The 13,172-nt window shown below is 41.4% G+C and overlaps 1 protein-coding gene across 3 annotated transcripts in view; it reads right to left on the reverse strand.

Moving 5' to 3' along the window:
- The window catches only part of LOC149856752 (androgen-induced gene 1 protein-like), a 191,584-nt gene that overhangs the window by 25,727 nt on the left and 152,685 nt on the right, over positions 1-13,172 (reverse strand). The window contains exons 5-7 of one of the 3 annotated variants that reach the window (XM_090020755.1): positions 5,608-5,764; positions 5,024-5,151; positions 794-882 (exon numbers count right to left, since the gene is read on the reverse strand). The exons of the other annotated variants lie outside the window; for them this stretch is intronic. The gene's annotated coding sequence lies outside the window, so the exon portion shown is untranslated. The remainder of the gene's footprint in view (positions 1-793; positions 883-5,023; positions 5,152-5,607; positions 5,765-13,172) is intronic. 3 annotated transcript variants of the gene reach the window in all.

Raw genomic sequence — 13,172 nt, forward strand, 5'->3', positions numbered from 1 at the left:
CCAAATGTCATCTGGCTCTTTGTCTAACTGGGGTGTCTTCACCATTACTTACCTTACCACTGTCTCAATCTTTTCACCTGACATATTAACATATTATATTTCCTTCCACATCACTGATGAAAATTTTGAACAACATTAGGCCTACTACAAACCCCTCTAGAACCTCACTAGAGCTGTCTCCATTCAGTTGGTTTGCAAAACCTAATTCAAATCAGTGATAAGTTTACACTAAGATAGAGCATTTAATTACAGTCACACACTATTTTTGCCTCATTTCATGCACAAAATGAATATACTTTTTAATAAGAAACGTCTCAAAATTTTAATTTTCCCATTTTGTTCAATGCGGCCTCTGTCTTATTTACTTTTTTAACCTTACCCTGAAAACAGACTTACTCATTTTCTCAGGAGCTTTTCTATGATGGTGATCAGGATAGTCACTAAATACCATCATGACATTCATTTATCTTCACAAGGCTCCTGTGAGATGAGGGGGTATTATTATCCCCATTTCATAAATGGAAAGCTAATATCAGCCGGATTTACATGCTAAAATACCCATGAGGGTCTGGCCTGTGATTATGGTAAAAAACTGGGCACTATTTCTAGGCTTCTGATTTAAGATGCTTGTACTAAGTTCTACATAGCATTGACAGCTCCCATTGAATTCAGTAGCATCTGCAAGTGCTCAGCCCTTGTACAAATAAAAACTGTGGGTCTCAACTGAAGGACCCCAAAAGAGAAGAGTATATAATTAGTCTGGGGTTTTAAAAGTTTGATTTAGGTGACTGACCTGGCATCTGGTGGGGGCAGGAACAGTTTGCTTCCTACAGAAAGTTTTTGCCATCGCCAGATCCTGATTCAGCCTCAGAGAGGTCCCTTCTGTGCATTTGAAGAACCAAAGGGACATGTTAAAGGAAGTCCTGATCTCCACTCAGGTTATCAATGGTTCTGGCTCAGATTGCTTATTGAAAGAAATGTGACTCAGTGTCATGTGTTTATACTATTTATACTTCCTGAACAATAAAAGAAAACAAAATATCATCACTAACAACAGTACAGCAAAAGCTCAGCAATAAACAATGCTAAGCAAAGTAGGGGCTGGACAACTTAAAATTGTCAAACCAAGGTCAAAGCAATAAGGCAGTTAACTCAGCTTAAATACATCATCTTAATCAAATCATCAGGCCAATACAGCAGATGGTAATAAATCCCTACAAGCCCTAAAATAGGAATCTAAGAACGAAACTGCTTTTTATGATTATTATGCTTAATAACATTAGTGATCGTACTGTTTATAATGGTACTGCAAAAGAACAGACAAGAATGGGGCGTTACACAGAACAAGCACTGCAGCGGCAGGTTCTGCCCCAACAAGCTTATATTCTGAATGGAGAAACCAACCCCAGGGTAGCAGAAGGGGCAAAGCACAGGAAGCAGAGTGAACAATGTGTGGCAGCAAATGGCACATTCCACAATGTTAGTGCTGAATTTAGTTTAGGTGGGGATCAGGTAAATGGAAAGAACAGCAAAGCTTGTCCAAACCAATGGATTGTTTCCTGGCTTTGTATTCAAAACCAGCCGAACTGTGTTGGTTGAATTTTTCAGAGGCAAGTTCAGATGGAATTTTTAGTTGGAAAATGTTCCTGGTGTGGGAAATTTCAGCAGAATGGTAAAATTTGGCAGAAGTACATACAGGCAGCTGAGAACAGGGTCTTAAAATGGAAAATGTTGGGAATCCTCAACACTGTTCAGTGCTACCATCTCTACTCAGATTTATAGACTTTGATTTATTACCACTGTTTTTATAAGTGCAGACCTGAACATAGGCTGTCATAAATTTGAATTCAGTTTAAACAAGATTTATTTTAAAAACTGAAGAACATGCAATCTAAATTAAAAATCCTGTTTGTATAAAAATCTGACTTAAATAAAAATAAATACTTTTATAATTAAACATTATTTTTATCCACCTTGTTTTGACCAGAATATAATCTTTAGGTCTTAAACATGGGAGTGCTACATACTCTTGCATCTAAAAGTAAACCTTTGGTTATGAACAGAGGCAAGGGTTTTGAATGTGTACATGCTCAAAAGAGGGAAAGAGATGGTAAGGTATAATTACTCAGTCCTGTGTCTTCTCAGATTTTTACCTTACTTAGGTAATAATAATTCAGACTGTCCCCAGTTTTCTGCATCTCAGGATCAGTTATATCTACAAATTAATAGCTACCCCTTCAGACTACTGTTAACCTCTTCCTTTTTACCCTGTTCATCTTTTCACACCTCCTATTTGGAATGGCCACTGCCTTCTCTTGTGACAAGTGATCTCATTCACCTTTAACCCTCTTTTAAAATATACTTCTTCCACAAAATATTTCAATTCTTGTTCCTCAAGTACACCTGCCTGCTTCTGGTCTGTCCCAAAAGCCAGTGTTTGGTGTCTGAATTAGACTGTTCGATCTCTAGGACACAATCCATATCTTCTTACATGTTTATACTGCACCAGGCATGTGGATGATGCTCAATACATCATAAATACTGCTACAGTGTTTCTCCAAATACACCTCTCTAAGCTTTCTGTCATGATGAAACAAACCTTCAGAGCTGAAAAGATATGTTGACTTATATGATGCCAATGATTTCCTTGGTTTCCATGGTACTTCTGATTTCTGCTAACCAAAACTGTATTCAATTTTGAGTAATTAAACAGTCATATTTGGCCGAGCCTTTAATCCCACACAATGCCATGGATTTTGCCAGGAAATGTGTTTTGAGCTACTGGCTTGTTTGTCCTCTTGATGATAAAAGAAATTCTGGAAATGGTTTTCTTCATTTCACATTCAGGCAGTTCAGGTCCCATAAATATAAAAAGAGGTTTTTATCATGGATGTCACTTATTACAATGATGTTGATCTAAGTGTTGATCCAGTGACAAATGATCCTGATGGCTTTTATTTTCTCATTTCCTGTAACATACATTTATATTAACATAGCAGATTGATGCTTTTTGAGAATTTTGCTAAAAACTGTTTTTCTGCAAAAAATAGGCTACTAAATGGAGAAGGGAAGGCTAAATATGACAGATATTTTAGTTGGTGTATGTCAAGTAACACAGCTAACCCTGTGGACTTTCGGATTTTAAACAAGCAATCATTGCTCTAAGCTTTATCATTACTATATTTGGGTTTGTCATCACCATAATAGCTCAGTGCATTTATACTTGTAAGGACACAGTTGCCCCGATATGATAATTCCAGTATATGCTTCAGGTTCTTTACCCTGTTCCTGCAGCCCAAAAGGGGTGAAAAGTTCTCCCCTGAGAAATGTATTTGGTATAGGAGGAGATGAGGGCCAACTCCTTAACCTGTCACAGTTCCTAGCATATGAGTAAGTGGAGCAGGAAAGATCAGGGTCACCCACATCCTCCTCTGCACTACTAGTGAAGCCAGCCTCAGCCACCTGCTTCTTCCATAGATAATCTTTCATTTTCTCACGTCTTCTTCAGGCATGGAAAACTTTTTTAAATTACTCCATACAGCCACCTCCTCACAATTCATTTGCACAGGAATGCCACTGGATAGCTAGATTGGGAATTGCTGATACTTCTATAACTGCATATATATATATTCTAAAATAAAATTTCTAGAAACGTTAGTTTAGGCATATGGCGGCCCTCATCTAAAATCCACTGAAGTGAACAGAAGAACTCCTGCCGACTCTAATGGGAGTTGGGTCAGACTATAGCCAGCTTTTATGAGTACTTTCTTCCTGTTTCCCTCATGCTCCTTTCCCATTTCATTCTTTGCTGATTCTCTTTTTTAAAATTAGATTATAGGCTCTTCAGGTGGAGAACCTAGCCCAGATTTTTACAGGTGCATAAATCAATGGGAATTAGGTACCTAAAATGGCCCTTTATGGTCTTAGGTACTGTGTGAATACAAGTGAGTTTTAGTCCTGTTTAACGTATCGAAACACTGCCTAAATTAATAAATAACAATTATCAAATGTAAAGAAATCTGAAAAGAATCAGGACTGTGATGTAGCATTTAGTTTTGCAGGGAGCCATTCCTACTCTTCTTTGTCAGGTGCCTTCATGTAACCCAGCAGGATCTAAGGACTGTCTCAGGGAAACGACATTTCAATGAACATGATATGTTACCAAGTTGGGGAAAAGTGGGGGAATCAAAACGACTTCCTGCTGTATTTATCTCTTTGAGCTTCTAAATTCTAAGCAGGAATAACTGAATCTAATTGTTAAATTACCTTGAAATTGGCTACTACTGGAGGCTTTCTCCTACCAGCAGCTTAAGTAGTAATTTAATAATTTGCTACATGTAGAAAACATTAGCAGTTTGGAAGCCTGTGCTGAGGGAGGTATAGCGTTATTTAACTCCTTATTTATTGCTATTATGTAATATTAATATGAGCCTCGTTATAGATATGCAGTTTACTAGGATGGCTTCTTCTATGCTATCTGTGCTATATGCAAATGTCTCCTTCTTTTGGATGTCTCATTTAAAGGGACTCTGTCAATTTATAGATCAGGTGGCATCCTATGGAACAAAATAGTATGTGTTCATGTAATTAAAGACTGCATCAAAATGTTTAGGCCCTGGAGACCAAATTAAGTCTGTTTGGGGCACCGTGATTCTGGCACTTTCTAGTCTTTATGTGCTTGAGTTTGCAAATTTAACTTAGTTGTCAGTATAGGATTTAAAAAAAAAACCCATGAGAAAAAAAAAGAGAATCTTCATTTTGAATTTATACCGATTTCTCTATGCTTCATCAGTGGAGCTGAATCACAGCACAGACCTCTGAGACTTGAAATAATAGAGCAACTGATAGAAACAATATGGGTATGGGCACACTGCGATCTTAGTGTGTCAGGCAGTAGCACTGAGCTCACACACACTCACACACATTGAGCTCACACACACTTCAAGTCTTACTTGCTGAAGTGAAGTTACCATGTGGCACTGCGAGTGGGCTAATTAGCACTGCTGAGAAGCAGTGATCTCACCTCCTTATTCATGTCCTGTCTCTCTTCTCCATCCACGTGATTATCCCAATTTTCCTTCTGTCCACAGTTCTTGGTCCCAGCGGCCACACTTGCAGCACCACATACTGCACAGGCAGGTGTTCTCCGGTCTGCAAGGGAATGATGCCCATGCGTGCGCTGTTCCCCTTTTTTTTCTGCAGGTTTTTTTGACCCCAAGGATATCTATTTGACCCCAGGGATATCTATTTGATCCCAGAGATCCCAAGGGGAGCAGCGGGATATCCAAGGGTAAAAAAAAACCCACGGAAAAAGAAGTGCAGCCTCTGTGTGTGCACTGCTCAAAAGCAGAGCTGGGCTGCGTGGAGCTGGGCTGCGGCTGCTGGCCAGTCTCTGTATGGCAGAATTATTGTTGCTGCAGTCCCAGGAGACCCCCAGGTAAGGCTGCTGGGGCCAGCACAATACGTCCCCAGCCTCCCCTACCCCACCCGGGGTAACTTGCTGTGCACCAAAATGCGCATGACATGGGCGTTTGTGTGCTGCCACTACTTGTCCCCCGGGAACCAAACGTCTGCGCTGGTGTGGAGGTGGCCAGTCAGTCTTCTCACCTAGCCAGAACAGCACCCAGGGCAGTGGTAGCTCCTGAAGACCCCAGGTTCTTGAAGACACAAGGTGCTCAAAGCCAATTTTGCAGTACTTCCTCTGACGCCGAGCCTTCTGTGCTGTATTGCTAGGAGGATTAGCCCATTTTTGAACCTCAGAAACCTGAGTGGTTTTGTCATGTGAAACAGAAACAGAAGATAGAGACTTGCAGTGACTGTTCGGCAGGACTGTCCAACTGGTGGCCCACGGGCCACATGCAACATGCAAGAGTTTGCGGCCCCCAGACTCCCACTTGGCTGCTACTCCCCTTCATCACTCTGGCTGCAGTAGCAATTGGGGCCCTGTGCTACCGCTCCCTCCTTTGGCTTCTGCTTCCTGCTCCAGCTCAGGGGGTGTACAGGGTGGAGCAGTGTGGCACAGCCTGCAGTGCTGGGGGAGCTATGCAGTGCTATGCAGTATACCTGGGACACGTGGGAGCATGGCAGTGCAGCAGGGAGGAACATGTGTGGTGCAGTGAGGGAAGAAGCAATGTGTGCCTGTGGTGCAGCAAGGGGAGAAGTTTCCACTTGTGCAGTCCAGTGTGGGGGGAAGCCCTGCATACCATGGGGAGCTATTACTTATGCTGGTGCAGTCACCATAGTGCGCAGCCTGCAGGGTGTATGGCCCCTCACCTGCTTAGAAATTGGACAGCTCAGCTACAAGGCACACCAGGGCTAACTGGCCTAAAGGTTCTGGGTTGAACAATTTGTACTAATCCCTTTAATTGTACAAAGACCAAATTAAAATGAAAGGAAGATATAATTTAAGTGAGAAAAGTCTGGCTGTCTTGCTCCTACAATGTACATGGAATTACAGCACCAGGAAATCTGCAGTCTTAAGTGCATTGATTTAAGAAGTTTCTGTTCAGAGTCCACAGCATCCTATATAATTACATTCATAAATTTGAGAAAGTTGACATGAATGTTACACTGCAGAAAGCTCTCTTTCTTTTACCTCTGTACTGGGAACTTCCTTCTTGTCACAACACTAAAAAGAGTTTGAATTTCCACTGCTGCCCAACCCTGAAATATCATAAGCCCAGTCACCTGGTTCTTTTATACAGCACCACATCCTTCATAGTATGTCCTGCCAGGAGGATGTGGAAGTGAAAACATCGTTCTCAGGCACTACAATATAATTAATTTTTCATGTATCTATTTCATTCAGGAGCCCTGCGTGGGTAAGTCTGTGGCAAGCTGCAATAAGTTGCTGTGTAAGAACAAAAGGCTGGAAGGTGCTGCCCGGGTCATCGAGTCCACCCTCTGCTGTCATAGGCAAACATGTCTTGTAAACTCTTTCAAACTCTACAAACCAACTGGGTTTCTTGCCAACTCCTGCTGACACGTTGTTCCGGAACCTCACTTCTCTTGTGGTCGAACACTTTCCAATCCCAGCGAAAATCATTTGTGGCTATTTTAGCTTTTTGTTCTTTTGCCAACATAGTAGTTTAGCTTAAGTAACACCCCTCTGGTGCTTACTTTTTCCTGCCTGCCTTTATGCAGTGCAATCATGTCCCAGGTTCATTTTGTCAGGCTGAATAAACCAAGCTGTTGAGGTTGTTGCACTCTCCTGATGCTGTTAGAAGCTGTTCACTGCACCTGTTCCAGCTTGATTTCCTCTTTCTTGAACATAAGTGACCAGAATTATATACAGTGTTGCAGATGGGGCCTCCTCAGTATGTCTTACAGAGCCCCCTTATCTCTATTAGAAATAACTCTCCTGATATATTCCAGAGTCACATTTGCCTTTTTCACATCTGCACCATACTGGTCGCTCCTTGTTATCCTTTGATCAACTACTACATATAAGCCCTTCTCTTCCTCTGTCACTTCCACTTGATGAGCCTCCAGATTATAGCAAAAAATCTTTTTATTAGTCCCGAGTGCATGACCTTGCTTTTGTAATATTGAATTCCATCCCATTTCTATTACTTCAGTCCTCAAGGTCACCCAGTTCTTCCTGCATGACATTCCACTCCTGCTCTGTATTGACAATGCCTCTCAACTTTGTGTCATCAGCAACTTCAATTAGCACACACCCTTTTTTGTGCCGGGGTCACTAAGGAAAACAATACATGACACCCAGTCCAAGATCAATCAAGGAACTCTACCAGTTAAGTAATTTCCTTCCAGCCAGATTATTTTCCCCTTCAGGGAGACATCTTGTTGCCTCCCTGTTAGTCAATCCCTTAATACTCCACAGTTCTCATAATAATTCCCTTCTCCAAGTTAACTCATAATTTCCCATGTGGCACTGCTTTATTGAAGCTGAGACAGATTGGCTCTGCTGCATTTCCATTTCTAGAAAATCAGTTATATTATCAAAGAAAGATATCAGAATGATTGGGTACAATCTATCTTATGAAACCAAAGTTGATTTTATCTCACTTTCTATTTATTTCCATGTCTCCAGTTTCTCTTTCCTTCTAAATTTGTTGCAAAGGCTGCCTTACTAGTGAGGCCAGACGAATGGGTCTGTATCACACATCTTTGACCATCTCACCTGTCTTCTACCACCAATCTTCCCTGGAATATGCCATAGCCTTAGTAGTCACTGCACTTCCTTTCCATGTAAAATAATTTGACAGATTGACATAGTCATTAATCTGCCATTCCCAGCTCTACTGGAAATCCATGCTGTACCCCGCTACAGGCTGGAGGTGCTGGGAGCTTTGTGTGTACAAATAGCTTGGATTTTTTGCATAGTCTTCTAATATCACCGCCTGTTTCTGCAGCAGAGCCACACTAGTTTGACTGGCTCGAGGGCTTCTGTGCAGGCTGAGACCCTCTGTGTAAGATGAAGGCAGTCAAGTATTTTGCAATGCAACACATGCAAGCGATTCTATATAAAATAAAGCTTATTTTCAGGATTTGCTATTGTTAAAAAGTTCAGCACTGGCTCCACTCCCCGCACCTCCCACTGGGCTGAGCAGGGGCTTGAACTTCCTCTGCAGAGCCTGGGAGGAGATGGGCACCCAAGAACGGGGTCCATAAAAGCCAACATGTGAAGCAGGGGACCACTCAAGCTAGGCACTAGGAAATGCCAAGGGCCTGGCACAGGTTAGATGCCTAACTCTGGACTAGAGGGAACTGCTTCCTTCCACTCAGGATTCACAGCTGTGAGCTCTCAGAGTTAGATGCCTAGGCCAAGTAAGCCCTGCTTGTGGGAAAAGGAGTATGAAGTAGGGTAAAGGAGGTTCTTATTCCTCCCCTTACATTTTTCAATTGAATATTCAGAGCGCCCTCTTGGGAGGTGCAGCACTCAGAACAACATCCCTCCTCAGCCTGATTCGGAGGAAGGAACTCCCACCCTCTAGGTGATCTGGTGGGATCACTGCCTCCCCTTCTTCCTCCTAGCTGGGTTTTGTTTGAGGCCTGATCCAGTGGCTGTGTTCTGGGAATGCCTTCTGGGTCAAGCCTGCAGGTGAGATCGGGGGGGCAGCCTGCTTTGCAGATCTAGTTGGGGCTCTGGCATCAAACTGTTCAGCACCATCAGAGTTTGTATGGATGCGGGCATACCCAGCAACAGAAATTTCGGTATTATGGGGATTCAAACCTTGGACACTGGGAATTTAGGCACCTCCAAGTTAAGTGGCTCCTGAGCTGGCAGTTCAAGGATCTAAATGCTAAATTTAGCTGCATAAATCCCTTTTGTGGATCCAGCACTAACCTTTTTTGGCTCCTCACAAAGGGGCAGCACAAAAGATTAAACATTTATGGTGAAGCATAACCAGGACTTTTCCCAATTATTGCAGGTCCCTTGGTGATTTTACAGGCCTGGAAGGTGATTGGGTGGAATGAAAGGGCATTCGATCAGCTAAGTCCTGCAGGGTAAAAAATCCAAGCTCCTCTCGAAAAGGAAAGGGAATGAAAGAAAAAAAAAAAGAAAAGAAATTGCTCATGTGTACCGATGGTTTGGTTCTTTATCTGTTTGCAAATGTTCACTGTAATGGTTTGAAACCCAGTCGTGTCATTTCTCTACGCCCACACAGAGCTGCAGTAGTACAGACACTGTAGCAGGCAAACCGTATTACCAGCAACGGCCATTAAAACTCTTCCCACGCCAAGCGTGGGCTGAAATCCCCCCCTCCCTCCACGCACCCACCCCACCACCCACCCCACCACCTTCCGTGATCAGTTTCTTTAAAAAATGAAAGCAAGAAATTGAAAAAGGAAACAGGATGCTGCTTTTGTTTCAACGCTATTCCAGAGAGACCTGAACTCCTCTACCTGCCTATGGACTGGTCGCCTAAAGGTTAGCAAGTGCTTTGTTGTGACCTTATATGGAGAGAAATCTGATGACATTCTAGGCAGACTGAGATAGATCTTTAAGTTGTATCTGTTTTAATGCAATGATTGTTTCAATGAGATATGAGGGAGGCTTTTCTCCAAAACACAGAGCATCTTAGCACCAGCCCCACTTCTGTCTGTGAGAGACTGTATAATCAGCCTTCCAGATCTGTAAGTCCAGCCTCCTAAACTTTAAAAGCTGGATTAAGGTTATTATTTTGCTCATAGAGCAACCTGTTGATTGCAGACTGTTGGCTGAGGGCTGTTAACCCTTTCCTAGCATGGAAAATGCACAGCATTGAATTTGATTAAGGGACAAAAGAATGCAAACTCCTTAAATGTTTTCTTTTGTGCAGCTGGAAGTATCCTATTTGTCTGTTCATTATGAAGCCACTGACAGTGCTACAGGAATAACAGATGCATTAAACATGTTTCCCTTTGGAGAGATTAGCTAAGTTTAAAATAGAAGTGAAGACAGCGTAAAATAATCCAGAGAATATTTGTGTGATTCAAATGAAGTGAGGAGTGGCATTGGAATCAGAATGGAAAATATTATCATGTACAAATGACTAATTGAGACAGCAAGAGGTTTAAAATAATAGGGTTTTGTTTATTTTGGGGGGGTTGCTTACGTTCTAAAGTATACTGCTAGCTTATGAAGTGTTTTACTGAGGTCAAAGCTCTTGGAGATTTCAATTTACCAAAATCCAAGAAGAGAAAAAACAAACCATACAACTGTAAATTTATCTTGCTTTGTAACAGGATGAGTCAAAGCTGCATATATCAGTTGTTATAGAGAGTTAAGATCAGCTGCTACATTTCATCTGGGATATTCTGATCTCACAGGTTTAAAGTGCCCTCTCTTTCATCTGGTCTAAAAGGATTTTCGTGTTATATTTTAGTGGAACATTTATAAAAAAAATCGCTACTATGTCAAATGAAAAATTGAAGGGAGCATATTATCAAGAATAAGTAGATTTTCCCCAAACATTTGTCTGCAGAACCTGGTCCCATGACTCAAAGTCAGCTAAAGCTGCGGTGTGTATTTCATAACAGCTGAGGTGTGGGATCATTTCAGGGTCTAGTGAGAATCTAGTGAGCAGCCGGTTATCCAGTCAGATTATGGGTAAGACTAATTCTCCTGGAAAGCTTATCAATATTTCACAAAGTAAGGAAGCTATGAACCTGGGTCCTGCTCCTACAAGGGACTTGGTTTACGTCAGCTGAAGTTAGGAGCGCTCAACACTGGGCTGGAGGTGTTCACTGTTCAGAGCCTGCAAGATTGAGTCCTTTGAGAACAGGGAAAAAGCTGAAGTCGTACTTTAGACATGAGGCATTGGGGAATGCTTTCAATTTCAGGGAATGAAGTAAAAATGAGAGAAGTGCCAGAGACAGAAGTAGTTTATAATTAAAACATGTACCTTGGGGCAGATTAGCAGTGATTTCTAGTCTAGTAAGAAAATGAATTGATCCCATTGTTAATAATTTGCATACCCCCGCATCCCTCATATTCTACCAAATGCATAGTATTAGTTGCACCTATAGGAAATGTATTATTACCAGAACAATTACTTTATTGTACTTGTAACTGAACACGGGTGTCATTTTGTCTCCTGGGAGTCCCTTCATTAAGTACTGGCACCCTAGGCTAGCAGTCAGATACCGGCTGGCACTCAGGAATGCTGGATCCACTTCCTGGCTGTGCTATTGACTGTGTGATATTAAGTAAACTGTGGAACTTCTCTGCACATCACAGCACCCATTTAAAAACCAGGATGTTACTTTAGTGCCAGTACTATATCTCTGTTCATGTTTGTAAAGTGCCTTAAATTCCCTATGTAAAAAGGTCACTGTAGTATGCAGTTTGTTCATTATTATACCTTCTAATAGTTGATCAAACCTTTCTTAGGACATTTCTAAAAGTATGGGGAAGACAGAGGCTCAGACATTCAGGAAAGGCTGCCTGCAGCCCTGCTTATTTGGGGCCTAGAAGTGCCTGGCAGCCATGTGTGTTATTTTCATACTTTGTTCAGTGTTTTGTTTCCTGACATGTAAAAGGGCAGGAGTTGTGGTTAAGGACACAATGTACCCCTGGTGCACTGGTACTGACATTACTTTTTATTCATGAGTTTAATAATAATAATAATAAACCCCAAACAACCCCTGGAATACTGTTAGCCAAGTGTTTACCGTTGTTCCCTGTATAAATGTGTATCCACATTATTTACAAAAAGTCTGAAAACATCTGAATCTAAACACAGCCCAAGCCTAGTCTTCCAGCCTCAGTACCTGTGAGGTATCTGAATGAACACTTTAATTAGTCAAGACTAATCTGAGTTAACTGCCACTGAAGCTGCATATGTACATGACTCCCCCCCCTTCCGTTTTGATTCAAGTCAAAACCGAGGACAATCCATTCTGGATTAAATCAGTTGTATGTTTCTAGCCCCAGTGAATGCATATTCCAAAACTAAAGCCCCAGAAAGGATTAAGGTGCAGCACATACAGTCATTCATCTTCAGGGGTGAGAAGGACAGCAAAAAACATGGCAGTGTTCAGGGATGAGTCCACAGACAGCAATATTACCATTTGTAAAGGTTTGTATATGGCACACAACTGGTCAATTTCCTCTGTCATTATTTTTTTGTAACAAAAATTTATACATTCTTCTAGGAAAATGATATAATTACAGGAATAAATAATAATTTGCAGAAAGTAAAGGCAATCAGAGCAGAAATTGTATGCCTGTGCAACAGCATTCTTTTGTATTTTAACAAAAGTGCTCTGTGCTACAATCATCAAGAGAGGAAATATATTAAACACATATCCCAAAGCTTCCTGGGTACAACACAGCTTAGAAGAATATAAATACAAATATAAATACAACTTAGATGAATATTAAAATAATGTAAGTATTGTAACATTTGGGAATGGCAAAGCCATGTCTGCAAATGCCAGTGGTGTTCTGGTGTGTCTTGGATCTTAAGAATATTTCCTTTCACGTTTCTCCAGTTTACATAGACAATGGGTCTGAAAACATGCTTCTACACTGAGCATGAAAAGAAATGCTGTTGCTATGGCCCACTTCCACAACTAGCATTCATGGGAACAATCTTATCCACACATATAGCTTAACTGAAATCAGAAAGTGGTTTGGTTTTGTTTCTTATGATTCCATCTGTTTCTAGTTTTATTTCATCCTTCAATATGCGTGCCCTGGTCCACATGTAGTGGCTCACAGT

The sequence above is a fragment of the Crocodylus siamensis genome, chromosome 10 (genome assembly GCF_052110815.1).
Source record: "Crocodylus siamensis isolate JL-2025a chromosome 10, ASM5211081v1, whole genome shotgun sequence".
Classification (NCBI taxonomy): domain Eukaryota; kingdom Metazoa; phylum Chordata; order Crocodylia; family Crocodylidae; genus Crocodylus; species Crocodylus siamensis.